Source organism: Arachis ipaensis, chromosome B3, assembly GCF_059453495.1.
Source record: "Arachis ipaensis isolate K30076 ecotype BB chromosome B3, ASM5945349v1, whole genome shotgun sequence".
NCBI lineage: Eukaryota > Viridiplantae > Streptophyta > Magnoliopsida > Fabales > Fabaceae > Arachis > Arachis ipaensis.
In genome coordinates this window covers 61292130-61312606 of record NC_142438.1, presented here as the reverse complement: position 1 = coordinate 61312606, position 20477 = coordinate 61292130, and positions in this window count along the sequence as shown.

Sequence of the window (20477 nt, the reverse complement as noted above, 5' to 3'; positions counted from 1 at the left end):
GTGCTTTCTCTGTCTCTGAATTAGACTTTTGCTCCAGCTCCTCAATTTCAGCCAAAAAATACCTGAAATTGCATAAAAATACACAAACTCAAAGTAAAATCCAATAATGTGAATTTTAGAAGAAACCTATGAAAATATAATAAAACTTAAACAAAACATGCTAAAAACTATATGAAAATGATGCCAAAAGCATATAAAATATCCGCTCATTACAATACCAAACTTAAATTGTTGTTTGTCATCAAGCAAATAAAAACACAGTAGGGTAAAAAGGAGGGTAAGATACAATAAATTTCAGGGTTTCTAATGAAGCTCAGTTTCAATTTAAATGAGCGGGACTTAATAGCTTTTTGCTTCTGAATAGTTTTGGCATCTCACTATCCATTGAAACTCAAAAATGTTGGTCTCTTTAGGAACTTAGAATCTAGATGATATTATTGACTCTCCTAGTTCTGTTCTTTTTTATTCTTGAACACAGCTTTTTAGAGTCTTGGCCGTGACCCTAAGCACTTTGTTTTCCAGTATTACCACCGGATACATAAATGCCACAGACACTTTAACTGGGTGAACCCTTTCAGATTGTGATTCAGGTTTGCTAGAATCTCCAGATAGAGGTTTCTAGAGTTCTTAAGCACACTCTTAGGATCTTTGGAACCTTTTACCCTTGCCTTTTGGTTTAAAGGGTTACTGGCATTTTGCTCTTGCCTTTTGGTTTAAAGAGCTATTGGCTTTTTCTTCTTTTTATTTTCGTAATTTTTTTCATATTCATTTTTTTTGCCATTTTTTTTTTCGCATGCTGATTAGTCTTGTTTGACTTTCTCCCTATTTGTTGGAGATAACTAAATAAGATGAATTAATCATTGCATGACTAAGATAGAAAGCCTATGATCTCAACACTTGCCATGAATGTCTCTCTTTATTAATTGCTTTCTTTAATTGTTCTCTTTATTTTTCTTGCCATTTAATTTCTTGCCCTCTCATCAAATCAAAACCCCCCTTTACCCCTTCATAGCCAATGATGGAGCTTGCTTCTTGCTCAACCTCTTCCTCTTGGTAGTTTCCTTCTAATTTAATCTCTTGATAAACCCCGATTTCGTGATTTATCTTGTGTTTATTTTGGGAAATTTTGTCACCTTTTCTCGCATTTATTCAATGAAATAGCATGGGAGAAATTCATTACAAAACCATGCTATTTCATTGAATAAATGCGAGAAAAGGTGACAAAATCCCCCAAAATAAGCACAAGATAAAACACGAAATCGGGGTATATCAAATCTTCCCACACTTAAACTAAGCATGTCTTCATGCTAAAATCAAGAAAGAAGCAAAGGGACATCAATATTTATTCAATGCAAACTAACTAAATGCAATCTATCTATATGAATGCATCCACTTGGTCAAAATAAGTCAACTTCCAAGAAAACACATTTAAGTACAAGGGCTAATGCCATAGCTGTCAAATCAAACCCACAATTGAATTGAATCATTGAAATATTTTACAAACTTGCAAGAAAAGATGATCATGGGTGGAAACATGTAATTGAACAATCGAACCCTCACCGGATGTGTATCTGCTCTAGTCGCTCAAGTGTATGGGGTTGATTCACTCAATTCTCCCCTAATCATGTTTTCCAAGATTTATTTTTCATCTAACAATCAACAATTATTTCATGCATGCATACAAATATCATGAGGACTTTCCCATAGGTTGTAATGTGGTTAGGGTCAAGGTAGGGTGCATATGGTCAAGTGAGCTTGAAATTCGAATCTTTGATAAACTTAAACTTCCCACCTAACCTATGACAACCTATACAATTCTAAACAAACCTAACTACCATTCTTCACTTTTCACACACACTCATGTATTCTCTTTTTGATCACCACACATATACATTGACTTCTATTGAACCTTGCTTTGGGGCATTTTTGTCCCCTTTTTATTGTAATTCTTTTTCTTTCTTTTCTATATATTTCCTTTTTTTTCTATATATATATATACAAGAACATCAATACATATGGTTTACACATGATTAATACATGAGTATGTTCCCAATTCCTAAGATTTTCAACACAAATACACACACACTTTTATCTTTACCCAATGTTTCCAACTCTCCCAAAATCAAATGATGAACACTCTCACTAGCCTAAGCTAATCAAAGATTCAAACAAAGGACAATTATTATTTTTCACTTAGGCTTGTAATGTGCTACAATTAAGAACAAATGGGTTAAGCATAGGCTCAAAATTGGCTAACAATGGAAGATAAAAGGTAGGCTATTTGGCTAAGTGAGCTATTTGAACGATGGCCTCAATCACATAATTGCATGTATACATAAAATAATGGACATATAGAATTAAACAAATCAAAGATTACAATCATAGGAAGAGAATAATGCACACAAGAATAAAAGTAAGTGGTTATATATGATGTAACCAAACAATTAGGCTCAAACCTCACATGCTTGTGTTCTTAGCTCAAAAATCATGTTCCACAAAGTATATAATTCAAGCAAGTTCTAAAAAAAATTTTTTCAATCAATTGGGGTGCCCTATAGATAAAATCCTTGGAAAATATCATGATTTTGACTAAGCTTAATATATACATATGCAATGCAACCAAAAAAATCTAAAACTCCTAAAAATAAAATGAAAATGTGTTGGGATTAGAAACTTGTTACCCAAAAATGCCGAATGGTCGGACGACCTCCCCACACTCAAAGATGAACAAGGGGGTACGGCGACTTTCCTAGTTGCTACCTTCAGTTGGTAGGTCAACCGATGCTGCGTGTTCTTCTCCCACTTCCGTTTTGGCTTATGGTGCATTGATCATGAAAAACAGAATAAACACCGTAAGATGAAAATATACAAAAGCTAGGAAGCGTGAATTGTTGGAATGAGGTGGATCACTAGAATTGAGTGAGTGAATTGGTGTGACATTGATGAAAAATAGTTGTATGTGTTCTAACTTGCATGCGGGTTAAAACTCACTCTTTAATATTTAAAAATTATGTCACAATTATACAAAAGAAAACATGCACTTCACTCATTCTAGTGTGCTTGAGATACTTTAAAAGACTTGTAGGCTAAAACAACCCAACAAGTAGTGAAGAAGTATAAAAGCATTCAAGCAAAAATCAAGCGATTGTGAAATTGGATAATGCATGAACATTGATTGATGTGTAAGTAAATTTGATTGACAAAATGGTATAGAGAGCTCACACATCAAACAATGACACTTATTGAAGTTGTTGCAACACCTAAGTGACATAGAGGTAAACACATGGATGCTATGGAACTTAGAAAAAAGGATATAGAAATCAAAAATCAATCACATAGCAAGCATGGCCCACAAAGCTTTACAAAGCTCAAAAATATGTCATTAGGTAAGCTTTCGATCCAATTTCACAAATTTCACAAACTTAATGTATGAAATAGGTGATGATCAATTAGAACAAGCATCCTAAAAAAAATACATTGATAATGTACAATTGCCTAACAATAGATGATGAATGCATGGTGGCCAAAACATGCAATTCAAAGGAGTTACGAAGCTTAAAGGCAATGTAACATTCACTTGGTGCTCACAAATGTTCAACATGAAAATTTAAAACCAAGTAATAAATTACAACCTCAATAAAGGAATCCAACAATGACAATAACAACAATGATATTAAACTAACATACTATCAATAAGCAGCAGCAGTAAACAGTAAACAAGATTAGTAATCCAACAGTTATAATGGAAAACAAAAATTAAACCAACTAACTAACTAAAAGAAATTGTGTTATATGATGCTTGGTAGTGTTGGATTATGATTGAAGGGTGAAAAGAGAAGAGAAGAAGGAAAGAAATGGAAAGAGGAGAAGGAAAGAAGGTGAGTGAAACAAGGCTATCCACGTGTGCGCGTCATGTGCGTATAAGCGTGGATTGATGAAATGGAAGCGACGCGTATGCGTGCAGTGCGTGTACGCGTGCATGGCAAGGCAGAGAGTCGACGCGGATGCGCAAGGTATGCGTTTGCGTGCCCTGGGGCACAAAGTTGGCACACTTCAGGCACCACTCTCGGGTGAATATATGGAGGGGTGGAAAAACTCAATCCACGCATACGCGTACATGGCGCGTCCGCGTGATTTGCCGAAATTGCTTGATTCACGCGTACGCGTGAAGTGTGTGTGCGCGTGGGTGGTGCTCTGTTTTTCAAAATTTTTCTATGCTTTTGCACCAAACCAAGCATTCCAAACCTCCAAACAACTACCAAAACATCATAAAACCTTATTTAACCTACTAGACTCCCAATTAAACTCAACTAATCAAATAAAACATGAAATTAAACTTATTTTACCAATATGTACAAAAGGGAAAGATGAAAAGATGTTACCATGGTGGGGTGTCTCCCACCTAGCACTTTTGTTTATTGTCCTTAAGTTGGACTTATGGGGAGCTCTTTATTAAGGTGGCTTGTGCTTGAATCCATCCTTGAACATCCACCAATGCTTGGACTTCCATTGTGCTTCATCATTCAAAGTTAATAACTCTAAGCTTTGATGGAGTTCTTCACAAACCATAGGCTCCCAAAGTTGATCTTCCTTGTGCGATCCGGGATCCCACACTTTGTTTTCACACCCGTCCTTGAGTTGATCATGGTGGTTTCCTCCGGGTGACAAGAGAGATGACTTCTCATGGAAGTACCAAACTATCCTCTTAGACCCATCTAATTGAGCACTAGTCCAACGTTTACTCCTTGAAGCTTCAACCATAATGAGCCTTGATGTAACAACCCTGATTTTCGAGTATGCGAGATCTTTTCCGAAGGCACGAAATCCTCCAGAAGATCAGTAATGGGAGAACCTCTGATATATCATCAAGTATCTCTATCCTCATTTTCATTATGTCATCTTTAAGATAGAACCTTTTCTGAGGCACGCTTGATAACGTAGTCACGAAAAACCCAGTTTTTGAACTGTATCGGTTAAGAGTTTTGATTCTATTTTTTTGTAAATAGTCTCAGTTTGATGAACCAGACTCGATTCATGAGAGAAGAGAGATAATAGGATAATATTATTATTATATTAGTATTAGAAGCTTCTTGAGTGATATTATAAGGTTACCTGGTCTGTTTTATTTAAAAACAGGAAATCGGTTTAACCAGATTTACAATTTACTGGTGCAACTTTGCACCAGCACTCTCTGATGACTTTAGCAATGCTAAGGCCTCATTATTGATGTTTTATTCTCATAATAAATATGTTACTAGTGTCATTTATGCTAGTAGCTCAGAAAATAATTTTTAGAGATGTTTTTGCAAGTGTTCCGATACATCTAGTTTTAGTAGTTATACACCTGAGATATTTTAATATTATTTTAATCTACCTCCAAGCCAACCAATCACAACTCACCCTACACCCCCAAAACCCCCAAGGCTGCCTCATTTGCTCATTGTGGCCGAAATTGAAAGGAGAGAAAAGAGAGAAAACTTCATGAACACTTAATCTTCAAAGCTTGATTTCTTCTGAACTAAAACTCAAATCAAAACTCTGATTTCACAAAAATGATCCTCTCTTCTTCCTCTACATAATCACGTGACTTATCAAGGCTGGAAATAAGGTGATATGGCTGTCTCCCTCCCTCTTCAATTCGATTTTCAAGGAAAACCATGCAAAACATGTGTTTTCTTGATGTTTTTCCTTAGGAATCATGCTTAACTTGACTTGAGGGCCAAGAAATGTGGATTTCCAGCAAGTCTAAGGTTATAAATCACTTCCTAACATGCTGAGTGATATTTGGTTAGTTGAGGGTTTTTGGATTTAATGTTGTTCTTGATGTTATTTAGGAGGAAAAAGTGCTTAAGGACCACCTGAAAGTCTATCCGAATTAGGAGGAGCAAAACCAGGTAGGGTGTCACGAAATTAATCTTGATTATTTGTGTTTGAGTTTTGTGAATGTTGTATAAATTGTCTGTGCTAAAAATTGGTTGCATATATGATTGATTCTTGGTGAAAATTTGGTGAAATTTTGATGAAATTTGATGAAATTCAAGCTTTAAAGTTCATGTTCTTGGGCATCTGAAAAAACGAAACCCTAAGCTTAAATTGAGGTTCAATTTGTGTTGAAATCAGGTAGAAAAGATGGGGTTTTAGTGGCTGCTAATTTATTATGAATTATAGTAAATATCAATTGCTGAAAAGACTAAAAAACGGGTAAAAACAGAAAAAGAATCTGAAGAATTTATGAAGAACATGAAGAACACTTTGAGTGTGATGAAGAACATTGAAAAACACCTTTTAGATCTTAGAAAAGGGCAAGGAAGTAAAATTTTTGGTGTTTAAGGGGTTATATGGTAATTTCTGGAAGTTAGAGTGGTAAAAGTAGAAATATTAAAAGTTACGGGTGGTAAAAAGTGAATTTTAAAGGTTAAAAGTAAAAGGTAAGTTAATTTTCGAAAATTTAGTATTAAAATAATACATAATAATAAAATATTAAATAATAATATTTAATTAAAAATAATATTTTAATAAAAATAATAAAATAATGCGGAAAAGGCAGTTTTCTGTAAAAGATTTAGAAAGACAACTTTAAGTGCAGAATCTCATAATTACCTTCATAAAACACTTAGGGAGTGGTAATAACATGATAGTGAGGCAAATATAAAGAAAAGATAAAAAGTTGAAGAAAAGATAAAAATCGAAGAAAAAGTCTGTAAAGTTTTAATGACAGAAAAACAGACAGAGACTAGTGAACGAACTAGGGCAACATAGTTAGTCCTGGAATTGCGAATAGGGTTAGGTATTATATGAAAAGTTAAACTGTTTCAGTATAGACTTAAAGAACCTATACTTGGGACAAACTAACAATTCATACCGAAATTTACATAAGCTTTAAATACATATGTTAAGCAGAGAAATCAAAGCAGAGTAAAGAAACATAGAGAACAGAGTAACCAGAGAAGAATAAAGGGATACAGAGAAAAGAGTAATTAGAGCAAAGTAAAAAGACAAAGAGAAAAGAGTAATGTGATAAAGAGAAATGGTTTGAGTTAAGATGTTGTAAAAGTAAAAGCTGTAGAGTTTGTATAGCATGATTGAACAGAGAAAGAAAGAGGCACTGCATAAGAATGTGAAAGTGATGATGAATAATGAGAATGTTAATAAATGATGATAATGAGAATGATTATGTAAGAATTTGCTGCAGAGAGGCAGTCAGATAGATGGTGGTACGACCACTGAGAACGCTTTCCTGGGATACCTTGCTATGATGCTTTGCTGTAAGACAGAGGTTGCTTACAGAGGTATCGAGATGAATGTGCTCCTGTAAGACAGAGGTTGCTTACAGTGAGTGTGTTGTTGCTCCTGTAAGACAGAGGTTGCTTACAGTGAGTGTGTTGTTGCTCCTGTAAGACAGAGGTTGCTTACAGTGAGTATGTTGTTGCTCCTGTAAGACAGAGGTTGCTTACAGTGAGTCTGTTGGGCGTATATCAGCTAATAAGTGCCGCCCTGCAAGACAAGGGTTGCTTGCAGTGGATACCCTGCAAGACAAAAGTTGCTTGCAGTGGATATTGCCAATAGGAAAGCCTTATCTAGACAGAGGTTGCTGGGTAACGTCGGGAGCGGGTATGTAACCGACAGATGAGCTCATTACCTGCACTAGGGCTAGACATGCATCATATTTGGTTGCGCATTTCCTCTGTTATGATTGTTGTTTGAATGTATGCCTTCTTTGTTTTCATTCTTTTCTCTGTGTGTGTTTTGTTTACTTGTATTCTTTTGTTTGTGTTTTGCTTTTTGTTTTCTCTATTTTCTCTATTTATCTGTTTCATCTGTCTACTGCTTCTCGGTATTCTGCTATTTATCTGATAAACAACACGGAATTAATGAACGTAACTAATAACCCCGGCCCTACTAAGAACTCCCCAGTTCTTACCCCTTCTCTCTCCCTTCCCCCTTCAGATGGAAGCATGAGTACCCTTCCGTAGTTTGCTGATGACTGTTCTGCAAAGAGGATTCCGCTCTAGGTAGTCTTCTGAGTCTAGAGTGAACTCCGTTACCTGTTTATATGTATATAATGTGAGGCCAGCCAACGTCTGCACCCTGCTTATCTACAAACTTTAACCTAAGTCCTCCGTACGATGTTGCTGTTATATGGCCACTCGATGAAGTATTTGAGAGACGTTCTTTGATGACATATGATCGTGCAGAGGATTAGTAGACGACCTTCCACCTTTTGATGATGATCCACCTGACTTGAGTTTTGAAGACCTAGAATGTACTTTCCCTCGCTTTAGTAGTTTAGAGGGACTAGGTGAGTATAGAGCCTAGGCTAGCCTGGGCGCCAGCTTAGGGACTTCTTGAACAGGTCAGGACTTGGGATGTTGTATGTATATATATGTATATAGTTATTATCTAGCTATGTCTAGGGGTGTTCTAACTAAAAGTCTATACTCTAATAAAGGCTGGATCACCGAATATTGTCAACTGCTTGTGATGTATTTATGTGTGGTTGTTTATAATTGTTTTATATATTATCAGTTGTGAATTGATTATGAATGATACTGTTCATTAATCCAAACGTTTTTTTTTAAAAAAAAAGTACCTCGTAAAATAACTATGCTTTTAACAACGAATCAGGCTCATATAATAAATAATAGATAATAATTAGGTAGACAAGTTGGTAGCGCTCAGTTTTTAGTTTGATCATGACGTACCAGAAATTAGGTCGTTACACTTGATTTGCAACGCCAACCACGAAAAATCTTTCTTTTACGCTTCATCTCACAAAGCATCCTAAGTTGACCATCCGTTTCAAGCAAGCCATATTCAAGTGGGATAATAAAGATAATAGAAATGAGTTTCGTCCACTCAAATGAAGGTGTAGATGGAAACCTAGGCAAAGGAGATTCCAAGGGTCTTGCTAAAGCATATTCAATTCCCATCCTCCTTTTTCTAAGGATCTCCACCTCCTCACAAGATCTCTTAATATCAATCCTTTGTTCAACACTTTTATCTAACTCTTTTCCCTTACTTAAATCATAAATGGGAGGGTGAGAGACATTTACCTCCACATTGCTTTCCATCTCTTTGGGAGAAGGTTCTTCATGTTCAAAAGATCCTTCACCACTAAAACTTGATGCTGGATCTTCATCACCAAGGGGACTCAATTCTTGCTCTATCCCATCCAATTCTTCATAAGAGATATGCCTTGGAGGTTGTGCACATTCCTCCTTAGCATCAAATTCAATCATCTTGGAGGGGTTTTCTTCAATCCTAGACTCCCAAGGTGGTTCCGCATCTCCTAAGTCTTCAACCACTTCTTCCTCTTCTTCAATAATCTCTACCTCCTCCTCTTGTTGCATTTCTTGCTTTAACTCCTCTTCTTCACCTTGGAGCTTCAAGTTCACTTCCTTACTAAGCTACTTGGTTGCTTCTCCACATTCCACAATAGAAGTGCCTTGATCGCATAGGCTTAGGCGGGATGAGACTATGTTGCCAATGGCTTCTTCCATGATAGCTATTTTTGTTCTTAACTCCTGAAATTTCTTTTCATCCTCCTCGTGTTGCCTTAAGATACGAGATTCAAGATCCCTTAATTCTAGCATAGAGGCTTCATCGGGAGGTGATGGTGGAAGAGAGGGTTCATTGTTTGAGGGAAAGGTATTATAGTCAGAAGGTGATTCTTTTAGGTAGAGTTGTGGTTGAAAGTTTTCATGTATTGAAGGTGGTTCATCTTGGTAATAATATAGAGGGGGCGGTTCTTGAAAATGTTGATGTTGGAATAGTGGTGGCTCTATGTGTGTTTCATATGGCTCATATGATTGTTGGTAGGATGGATATGGATTAGGGTCATATGAAGATGGTTGGTAAGAAGGGGCTTGTGAGTATGGTTGAGGGTTATGTTGAGGGTATGGCACATAGGTGTATGGTGGTGGTTCTTGGAAGTCACAAGGGGATTCACCATAACCATTGGATTGGTATGCATCATAGAATGGCTCTTCTTCATAGTGCATTGGTAGAGGTTGTTGCCAAGAGGATTGATCATATGCATATGGCTCCTTCCACCTTTGGTTATCCCATCCTTGATACACATCCTCATTGAAGCTCTCATTTCCTACAACATAGTTAGAACCAAACTCATAGCCAAAGTGAGAATTCATGATAGCAAGAGAAAATGAAAACAAAATCAAATAAGAAGCAAGAAAATTAAATTCTAAAACTAGCAAAAACTAACAACGAGGCAAAAGGTAAACCTATTTACAATATTCACATATATACAATAACCAATAACATAACACCGTTGCAACTCCCCGGCAACGGCGCCATTAATTTGATAATGGAGATTTATACCGGTTCGGAATTCCACAAAATAATTCCGTTGTTAGTATAGTCCAAACCAATAGTCAATCCTCAAATCAAATTAAATTTGAGTTGTCACAAATAACAAACCCCAAATAAGAATTAACCGAAGTATTTAGACTCTGGGTTGTCTCAAAAGAAATTGCAATGAAGTATCTTGTTATTGGTTATGGGTTATGTTTTGGGGTTTTTGAGATGATGGACAAGAAATATAAATGGCAAAGGAAATAAACTAACAACTAAAGAGGTCTTGGCAAGGTTAGGTGGTCAAGGATCTCTATCCTAATCACTAACCACAACATGAGAATTGGCAAGGACCAACCCCACTAAGTTAACCCCTAACTAATAGTAGAGGAAAGTCAAGTGAGCTATGTCAATCCAAGTCCATAAGTCCTAGTTCTACACCTAATCAATTGGTGAGATCTAGCGTTAATGGCTCCCAATCGTCAATCACTTGGACATTAGTGACTCAAGAGTTCCTAAGTTACCTTCCCAAGCCAAGAGCACAAAATTCTACTCTAAAGCCCAACCAAGCATTTTGTCAAATACTTGGAAGACATAATTGGAAAACATATTAAATTGCAAGGAAAGTAAATCTACACTACTCAATTGCAAGGAATTAAACAACAACAAAACAAATCAATAATAAAAGAACATGAACCATAAAATGCATTAAAGGAAAATAGAAGAAGAAAGAGTGCATCAACAACAAAGTAAGCAATTACAAGAATGAAATACAAAATTAGACAGAGAAAGAGTAGAGGAACAAGAAATTGTAAAGGAAAAGTAAATCAAAGCATGAATTAAACCTAGATCTAAGAAATTCTAATCCTAATTCTAGAGAGAAGAGGGAGCTTCTCTCTCTAGAAACTAACCTACATGATGCTAATGCTACAAACAATTCCTCCCCCCTTTGCCCAAGCTTGAATTTGGCATGAAATAGCATTAGAAATGAGTTGGGTTGGGCACAAAGTGCTTCAGAAATCGCTGGGGGTGATTTCACATTAGTGGGCCACGTGCTCAACCGGTGCGCACGCGTACATGGCGCGTGCGCGCCCCTTAATGCAAAGCAACATATGAAAAATTTTATATCATTTCGAAGCCCCGGATATTAGCTTTCCAACGCAACTAGAACCGCCTCATTTGGACCTCTGTAGCTCAAGTTATGGTCGATTGAATGCGAAGAGGTCGGACTTGACAGCTTTACGGTTCCTTCATTTCTTCATGAGTTCTCCCACTTTGCATGCTTTTCTCCTCACTTCTTCCATCCAATACTTGCCCTATAAACCTGAATCACTCAACAAATACATCAAGGCATCAAATGGAATTAAAGTGAATTAAAATTACCAATTTTAGGGCCTAAAAAACATGTTTTCACATTTAAGCACAATTCAAGGGAGAATTGCAAAACCATGCTATTTCATTGAATAAATGTGAGAAAAGTTGATAAAATCCCCCAAATTAAGCACAAGATAAACCACAAAATCGGGGTTTATCAAATCTCCCCACACTTAAACTAAGCATGTCCTCATGCTAAAATCAAGAAAGAAGCAAAGGGTATTAACATTTATTCAATGCAAACTAACTAAATGCAACCTATCTATATGCAATCTATCTACATAAAATGCATCCACTTAGTCAAAATAAATCAATTTCTAAGAATACATATACAAACACAAGGGCTAAGGCAATAGTAATCAAATCAACCCACAATTGAATTGAATCATTGAAAGATCTTACAAACTTGCAAGAAAAGATGATCATGTGTGGAGACATGTAATTGAGCAATCGAACCCTCACCGGATGTGTATCCGCTCTAGTCGCTCAAGTGTATGGGGTTGATTCACTCAATTCTTCCCTAATCATGTTTTCCAAGATTTATTTTTCATCTAACAATAAACAATTATTTCATGCATGCATACAAATATCATGAGGGCTTTCCCATAGGTTGTAACGGGGTTAGGGTCAAGGTAGGATGCATATGGTCAAGTGAGCTTGAAATTTGAATCTTTGATTAACTTAAACTTCCCACCTATCCTATGACAACCTATACAATTCTAAACAAACCTAACTACCCATTCTTCACTTTTTCACACACTGATGCATTCTCTTTTCTTGATCATCACCCATATGCATTGACTTTTATTGAACCTTGCTTTGGGACATTTTGTCCCCTTCTTATTGCTTTCCCTTTTTTTTTCTTCTTTTTTTTATATATTATTTTTTCTTTTTTTTTTGTATATATATATATATATATTCAAACTAAAATATATACAAGAACATCAATGCATGTGGTTTACACATGATTAATACATGAGTATGTACCTAATTTCCAAGATTCTCAACACAAATACAAAAACACACTTTTATCTCTACCCAATGTTCCCAACTCTCCCAAAATTATATGATAAATACTCTCACTAGCCTAAGCTAATCAAAGATCCAAATTAAGTGATATTTATTGTTTTTCGCTTAGGCTTGTAATGTGCTACAATTAAGAACAAATGGGTTAAGCATAGGCTCAAAATTGGCTAACAATGGAAGATAAAAGGTAGGCTATTTGGGTAAGTGAGTTATTTGAACAATGGCCTCAATCATGTAAATGCATGTATACAAAAAATAATGGACATATAGAATTAAACAAATCAAAAATTACAATCATAGAAAGAGAATAATGCACACAAGAATGAAAATAAGTGGTTATATATGATATAACCACACAATTAGGCTCAAACCTCACATGCTTATGTTCTTTGCTCAAAAATCATGTTCCACAAAGTATATAATTCAAGCAAGTTCTAAAAAAAAAAATTTTTTTTCAATCAATTGGGGTGCCTTATAGATAAAATCCTTGGAAAATATCATGATTTTGACTAAGCTTAATATATACATATGCAAAATAAGAAAATGCAACTAAAAATCCTAAAATGAAATGCAAAAGTGTTGGGATTAGGAACTTGTCACCCAAAAATGCCGAGCGGTCAGACGACCTCCCCACACTTAAAAGTTTGTACCGTCCTTGGTGCACTCAAAGATGAACAAGGGTGTACGGCGACTTTCCTAGTTGCTACCTTCAATTGGTAGGTCAACTGATGTTGCATGTTCTTTTCCCACTTCCGTTTTGGCTTATGGTGCATTGATCATGAAAAACAAAATAAACACCGTAAGATGAAAATATACAAAAGCTAGGAAGCGTGAATTGTTGGAATGAGGTGGATCACTAGAATTGAGTGAGTGAATTGGTGTGACATTGATGAAAAATAAGTGTGTGGGTCCTAACTTGCATGCGGTTTAGAGCTCACACCCTAGTATTTAAAAATCATGGCACAATTATACAAAAGAAAACATGCACTTCACTCATTCTAGTGTGCTTGAGATACTTTAAAAGATTTGTAGGTTAAGTCAACCACACAAGTAGTGAAGAGGCATGAAAGCATTCATGCAATTAATCAAGAAATTGTGAAATTGGATAATGCTTGGACATTGATTGATGTGTAAGTAAATTTAATGAACAAAATGGTATAGAGAGCTCACACATCAAACAATGACACATGTTGAAGTTGTTGCAACACCTAAGTGGCATAGAGGTGAAACACATGGATGCTATGGAACTTAGGACAAAGAAGATAGAAGTGGAAATTAATCATATAGCAAGCATGGCCCACAAAGCTTTACAAGGCTCAAAAATATGTCACTAGGTAAGCTTTGATCCCATTTCACAATTCTACAATCTCAATGCATGAAATAAATGATGTGAATAAAGGTAAACCATAAACAAGCATCACCTAAAAAAAATGCAATGATAATATACAATTGCCTAACAATATATGATGAACGCATGGTGGCCAAAACATGCAATTCAAAAGAGTTAAGAAGCTTAAAGGCAATGTAACATTCACTTGGTGCTCACAAATGTTCAACATTAAAATTCAAAACCAAGTAATAAATTGCAACCTCAATAAAGGAATCCAACAATGACAATAACAACAATGATGTTAAACTAACATCCTATTAGTAATAAGCAGCAGTAAACGGTAAACAAGATCAGTAATCCAACACTTATAACGGAAATCAAAAAATTAAACTAACTAACTAACTAAAAGAAATGGTGTTATATGATGCTTGGTAGTGTTGGATGATGATTGAAGGGTGAAAAGAGAAGAGAAGAAGGAAAGAAATGGAAAGAGGAGAAGGAAAGAAGGTGAGTGAAATAGAGCAATCCACGCGTGCGCGTCATGTGCGCGTAAGCGTGGATTGATGAAATGGAAGTGACGCGAATGCACAAGGTACGCGTTCGCATGCCCTGGGGCACAGAGTTGGCACACTTCAGGCACAATTCTCGGGTAAATGTATGGAGGGGTAGAAAAACTCAATCCACGCGTACGCGTACATTGCGCGTCCACGTGGATGGCCAAAATTGCTTGATTCACGCGTACGCGTAAAGTGTGCGTGCGCGTGAGTGGTGCTCTATTTTTCAAAATTTTTCTATGCTTTTGCACCAAACCAAGCATTCCAAACCTCCAAACAACTACCAAAACATCATAAAACCTTATTTAACCTACTAGACTCCCAATTAAACTCAACTGATCAAACAAAACATGAAATTAAACTTATTTTACCAATATGTACAAAAGGGAAAGATGAAAAGATGTTACCATGGTTGGGTGTCTCCCACCTAGCACTTTTATTTATTGTCCTTAAGTTGGACTTATGGGGAGCTCTTTATCAAGGTGGCTTGTGCTTAAATCCATCCTTGAACATCCACCAATGCTTGGACTTCCATTGTGCTTCATCATTCAAAGTTAATAACTCCAAGCTTTGATGGAGTTCTTCACAAACCATAGGCTCCCAAAGTTGATCTTCCTTGTGCGATCCAGGATCCCACACTTTGTTTTCACACCCGTCCTTGAGTTGATCATGGTGGTTTTCTCCGGGTGGCAAGAGAGATGAATTCTCATGGAAGTACCAACTCTTTGGAACATGTACCAGGAGGGCAGGTGACGCTATCGGCGCGTACGCGCACAGCGTGTGTGCACGCGCATTGCAAAATTAGCTTGAAGGACGCGTACGCGCCAGGTGTGCGCACGCGTGAGTGGTTTGTGCCTCAGGCATGGTGCTGGCGCAGTGTAGGCACAACTTTCGGGTCAATGTATGGAGGGGTGAGATTTTTCAATCCATGCGTCTGCGCACATGGCGCGCCCGCGTGGATGGTCGAAAATGCTTGAGGCGCACGTACGCGCCAGGTACGCGCACGCGCGGATTGGTGCTTCGTTTTTTAAAATTTTTCCATGTTCTTGCACCAATCCAAGCATTCCAAACCTCCAAACAGCTACCCAAACACCATAAAACCTTATTTAACCTACTAAACTAACAATTATACTCAACAAAATCAACAAAACCTGAAATTAAACTAATTACCAATATGTACAAAAGGGAAAAATGAAAAGAATTTACCATGGTGGGGTGTCTCCCACCTAGCACTTTTGTTTATTGTCCTTAAGTTGGACTTATGGGGAGCTCCTCTTAAGGTGGCTTGTGCTTGTAACCATCTTGGAACATCTACCAATGCTTGAATCTCTAATAAGCTCCATTCTTCAATGTTGATATCTTCAAGCTTTGATGGAGTTCTTCATAAACCATGAGCTCCCAAAGTTGATTTTCCTTGTGCGATCCGGGATCCCACACTTTATTTTGACACCCATCTTCAAAGTGATCATCATGATTCCACTTGGGTGGTTTAGCCTTGGAATTCTCAAAGAAGCCTCCAAACAACTTCCTAGACCCATACAATTTAGCTCCACACCAAACCTTGCAATTAAACTTTGACCAAGCAACCATAATGAACCTAGAATGATGTTTCCAACCACTACACAACTCTCTCCTACTCTTAATTTCACAAAGAGCTCTAAGTTGACCATCATTTTCAATCAAACCATATTCAAGTGGGAAATTAAAGCTTAGAGATAAGAATTTTACCCACTTGAATGTTGTGTAGGATGGTGACTTAGGAAGGGGAACTCCCCCACACTTAGCTAATGTGAGATCCATTCCCTTGTGATCTTTCTTTGCATTTTTCACTTCTTTGCAAGCTTCTTCAATTTCAATTCCTTTCTCACCAACTTCTTCTATACACCCTTCATTGCTCAAACCATGTGTTGGAGGTTGTGCACGGACCTCCTTATCATCAATTTCACAACACAATGAAAGAGATTCATCAATTCTAAAAGACTCATTAGTTGGTGTAGAATCATCTTCAATGATGGAGCTTGCTTCTTGCTCAACCTCCTCCTCTTAATAGCTTCCTTCCAATTCAATCTCTTCTTCATTGCTTACCAAGGGTATGGGAGGTGAGGTATCTTCTTCCTTACCTTCTATGTCATACCCAATTGGAGAGGATTCAATTGTACATAAGAATTCTTCAATAATTGAATCCATCTCTTGGTCAACCTCTTCAAAGGCTTCAAGCACTTCTTCCGGCTCAATTGTCTTAACTTCCTCCCCTTGTGGCAATCCTTGTTTCAACTTCTCTTCTTCACCTTGAAGCTCTAAGCTCACTCCCTCACTATGCTCCTTAAGTGCTTCTCCACATTCAATAATGGGAGTTCCTTGATCGCATATGCTTAGGCGGGAGGAGATCATATTGCTAACGGCTTCCACTAGGATAGCCATCTTGGCTTCTAGCTCTTTGAACTCCTTTTGGTCCTCTTCTTGCCTTCAAATGTAAGAACTAACACATTCTTGGAGAGGATCATCCATTGGGGGTGGTGTGGAGAAAGAAGGTTCATTGTTTGGGAAAGAAGGTTCATAATTAGAAGTTGGTTTATCTTGGTAAGGGTATGGAGATGGTGTATTTTGAGGTGGTTCTTGAGAGTAGTTGTGTTGGAATTGGGGTGGTTCTATGTATGGTTCATATGGCTCATAAGGTGGTTGGTATGGTGGATAAGGATTAGGGTCATATGGAGGTGTTTGGTGGTAGGGGACTTGTGAGTAAGGTGGTTCAAAATTAGGTTGAGGGGGTGGTTCAAAGGCATGTGGTGGTGGTTGTTGACAATTACAATAAGGATCACCACATCCATTAGATTGATATGCATTAGGATTAGAATTATACCCATAAGAATCCGGAGGTTGTTGTTGCCAAGAAGGGTGATCAATCCTTTGAGGCTCCTCCCACCTTTGATTGTTCAATCCTTGATGCACATCCTCATTGTAGCTTCCATTCCCTACAACATAATTTGAGCCAAACTCATATTCAAAGTGATGAGAATTCATAATAGCAAATAAAAATAAAAGCTACAAAAATAAGCAACAAAGTCCTAAGCCCAACAAAAACTAACAAATAAGCAAAAGGCAAACATATTCACAATATTCACAATAGCCAATAATGTAACACCATTGCAACTCTCCGGCAACGGTGCCATTTTGATGAGCGAACTTTTGTGTGGTCTAGAATTCCACTAATGAATTCTCGTTGTAAAGTATATTTTCTAAACCAAACAATAGTCCTTTCATGCAAAAATTATGTTGTCACAAATAACAAACCCCAAATGAAAATTAACCGAAGTATTTAGACTCCGGGTCGTCTCACAAGTAATTTCAATGAAGTGTATGCTTATTGGCTATGAAGATCAAGGGGGGGGGTTTGATTGATAAGAGGGCAAGAAATTAAATGACAATAAAGTAAAATGAGCAATTAAAGAAAGCAATTAATAAAGAGAGACATTCATGGCAAGGTTTGAGATCGTAGGCTTCCTATCCTAGTCATACAATGATTAATTCATCTTATTTAGTCAACTCCAACAAATAGGGAGAAAGTCAAATAAGATTAATCAATCATACCACAATAATAAACAAGAATTTACCTTATTACGTCATCTCCAACATTGGAAGAAGATATAGGTTATCTTCCATGAGAGAAAGTCTAACAAGACTAGCTAATCTCAATCCAAAAGTCCAAATCAACTTACTAATTAAATTAGCAAAAGATTAGCGTCAATGGAAACAATATTAGCTAACAACTCTAGATCACCAACATGAGTTGGATTTTTATGACTCAAGATTGCCTAATTACTCTTTCCAAGCCAAGAATGCTCAAAATCTACTCTAAGATCCAACCAAGCATTTTGTCAAACACTTGGTGGGTAATAAAGGAAAACACAATAAAGTGCAAGAATAATAAATCTACCAACTACCAATTGCAAGAAATCAATAATAGCAACTAAGATCAACATAAAAGAGCATGAAAACATAAAATTGCGTTAAAGAAAATTAAGATCCAACAATTGTTCATGAACATAAAAGAGGACAAAATAAAGGAAATGACAAGTAAAACTAGAAGAGTAGAGATGTAACAACAAGAAATTAAAAGGAGAAACTAAATCAAAACAAGAATTAAAACTTGGATCCAAGAAGAATTAACTAAAACTACCCTAAGATCTAGAGAGAGGAGAGAGCCTCTCAACAATGGATTCAATCATTAAAGAATTCTTATGTACAATTGAATCCTCTCCAATTGGGTTTGACATAGAAGGTAAGGAAGAAGATACCTCACCTCCCATACCCTTGGTAAGCAATGAAGAAGAGATTGAATTGGAAGGAAGCTACCAAGAGGAGGAGGTTGAGCAAGAAGCAAGTTCCATCATTGAAGATGATTCTACACCAACTAATGAGTCTTTTAGAATTGATGAATCTCTTTCATTGTGTTGTGAAATTGATGACTAGGAGGACAGCGCACAACCTCCAACACATGGTTTGAGCAATGAAGGGTGTATAGAAGAAGTTGGTGAGCAAGGAATTGAAATTGAAGAAGCTTGCAAAGAGGTGGAAGATGCAAAGAAAGAGCACAAGGGAATGGATCTCACATTAGCTAAGTGTGGGGGAGTCCCCCTTCCTAAGTCACCATCCTACACAACATTCAAGTGGGTAAAATTCTTATTTCTAAGCTTTAATTTCCCACTTGAATATGGTTTGATTAAAAATGATGGTCAACTTAGAGCTCTTTATGAAATTAAGAGTATGAGAGAGTTGTGTAGTGGTTGGAAACATCATTCTTGGTTCATTACGGTTGCTTGCTCAAAGTTTAATTGCAAGGTTTGGTGTGGAGCTAAATTGTATGGGTCTAGGAAGTTGTTTGGAGGCTTTTTTGAGAATTCCAAGGCTAAACCACCCAAGTGGAATCATGATGATCACTTTGAAGATGGGTGTCAAAACAAAGTGTGGGATCCCGAATCGCACAAGAAAAATTAACTTTGGGAGCTCCTGGTTTGTGAAGAACTCCATCAAAGCTTGAAGATATCAACATTGAAGAATGGAGCTTATTGGAGATTCAAGCATTGGTGGATGTTTGAAGAACTGAAGATTGACAGTTTAGAATTCAGAATAAATTCCCGTTGTAAGTATGGTTTCTAAACCGAGCAATCAACCTTTCTTACAAACGTTTTGGTTGTCACAAGTAACAAAGCCCTTTAAAATTGATAACCGAAGTATTTAAACCTCGAGTCGTCTTCTCAAGGAATTGCAGGGAGGTGTTCGTATTATTGGTTATGAAAAAGTGTGTTTTGGGGTTTCAGATTAAGATAAAAAGCAAGAATAGCAATGGCAGAGGAAATAAAATAATAACAATAAAAAGCCTTGATTAGGACAGATTAATCGGAAGTTCTATCCTTGTTGGATTTTTCTCAAGATCAATTGATAATTGAAGGTTGCTTCTACTTAGTTATCCTTTACCAAGTAAAGTAAAAGAAAGTCAAGTAAGTTGGAAGTCTACTTCTATTCACAAGTTCTAATCCTCTCCCTTGGGAAGGATTAGCGTTAGTGACTAGAGAGCCAGCCAACAATAAACCCAATTACAATTTAACTCTTAAGTAATTCAACTCAAGGGTATCCAAATATTAATCAACTCCAAAATCAAGTTGGGAACCTACTCCCTTGACAAGGATGCCAATTTCATATAATAAATGACTAAATAAATACTTGAGGATAATCAAACAAATAATGGGGTAAATAGAAAAATACTCTTTGCATTAATAATGTCATAAAAGCTTTCCAATTGTAACTCTGAATAAGGATTAAATATATAAAAGAGTAAGGAAATAGAAAACAAACTAGAATAATAAAGTCCTCAATGGAGGTAG